Source organism: Suricata suricatta, chromosome 4 (assembly GCF_006229205.1).
Source record: "Suricata suricatta isolate VVHF042 chromosome 4, meerkat_22Aug2017_6uvM2_HiC, whole genome shotgun sequence".
Lineage (NCBI taxonomy): Eukaryota > Metazoa > Chordata > Mammalia > Carnivora > Herpestidae > Suricata > Suricata suricatta.
Genome location: NC_043703.1, coordinates 127,964,486 through 127,964,932, shown reverse-complemented (window position 1 = coordinate 127,964,932; position 447 = coordinate 127,964,486).

The following is a 447-nucleotide window of genomic DNA, read 5'->3' as shown; positions in this document are numbered from 1 at the left end:
TAGAGAGACAGAAAGGGGGCGGGGGAACCAAATGTTTCTACAGGGGTAATAAGTTTACAGGGGGGTTATTTTATTGCCCTACCAAAATTCTCTGTAAGACTTATAAATCACTTATTTAAAAATTTTTTGACTGCTCTATACCTGCCCCTTTTTTCTCTTCTAACATTTTCATGACTTTTTGTCTAAAAACAATAAAATCTGACCTGGCTTGTAATATCCTGTTCTTACCTAGAAACGTCAATCATCCCATTAGATGTATGTAGGTTTGTGGGCTTATGCAACACTGCTATCTACTGGCAAAACTCGGAACTGCACCCTGACTAGGGTGTGGTGAGTCTCACTAGGCAAATGTGACACTGTTCCCTTCATTTTCGTTTTTAATGTTTATAGCAATGGCCAGTGATAAACAAAATAGATCATATACATGCACACATATGTGCCCGTGCA